This window comes from Miniopterus schreibersii, assembly GCF_964146895.1.
Source record: "Miniopterus schreibersii genome assembly, chromosome: 19".
Lineage (NCBI taxonomy): Eukaryota > Metazoa > Chordata > Mammalia > Chiroptera > Miniopteridae > Miniopterus > Miniopterus schreibersii.
Window position 1 is genome coordinate 29,669,310 of NC_138119.1, and position 697 is coordinate 29,670,006.

Below are 697 nucleotides of genomic sequence, written 5' to 3' on the forward strand. Positions count from 1 at the left end.
TCTTATCGAACTCCTAGTTACAGGCTGGTTCAAGAATTCATCGGGCAATGACACAGATAAAGGTCTTGCTCCATTGGGACTTGTATTCCAGGGAGGGAACAAACCCAAACAAGTAAATAAACAAACAAGAATGTTTCATAGGATGATAGATGCTCTTTGGGAAGCAGAACACAGTTATGTGATACAGAGTGACCTGGAGGATGAGTGCTTCAGGTAAGAGTCAGGGAGAGTAAAGGTGAAGCTGAGGCCTGAATGCCCAGAAGGAGACAGTCAAGGTGATCTGTAGGAAGAGCATTTCAATAGCGGGGACACCTAGTGCAAAGGCTAAACAAACATGAGTATGTGCAAGGAATGGAAAGAAAGTCGGTGTGGCAGGAGCAGAGGAAGTGAAGGGGCAGGACAAGGACAGACAATTTCAGAGAGAGGCAGAGGCCTGTAGTCAAGGATACGGGGCATTGATTTTATTCTAATGTGATGGGAAGCCCTTGGCAGGTTTTAAGCAACAGAGAAAGCATCTAATCTCTGATGGAGGTAGATGATTAGAAAACAAGGGAATTCCTATTTGAGGATTTTGGCAAGAGTGAAGTTTAACAGTGTGGGAAATTTGAAACAGTTTATGTAAAAAGACAAAATAAAGAAGTGGAGAACTACTCTAAGAGGGAAATTTGCTTCCCACATGACTGCTCACAGCAGTGTG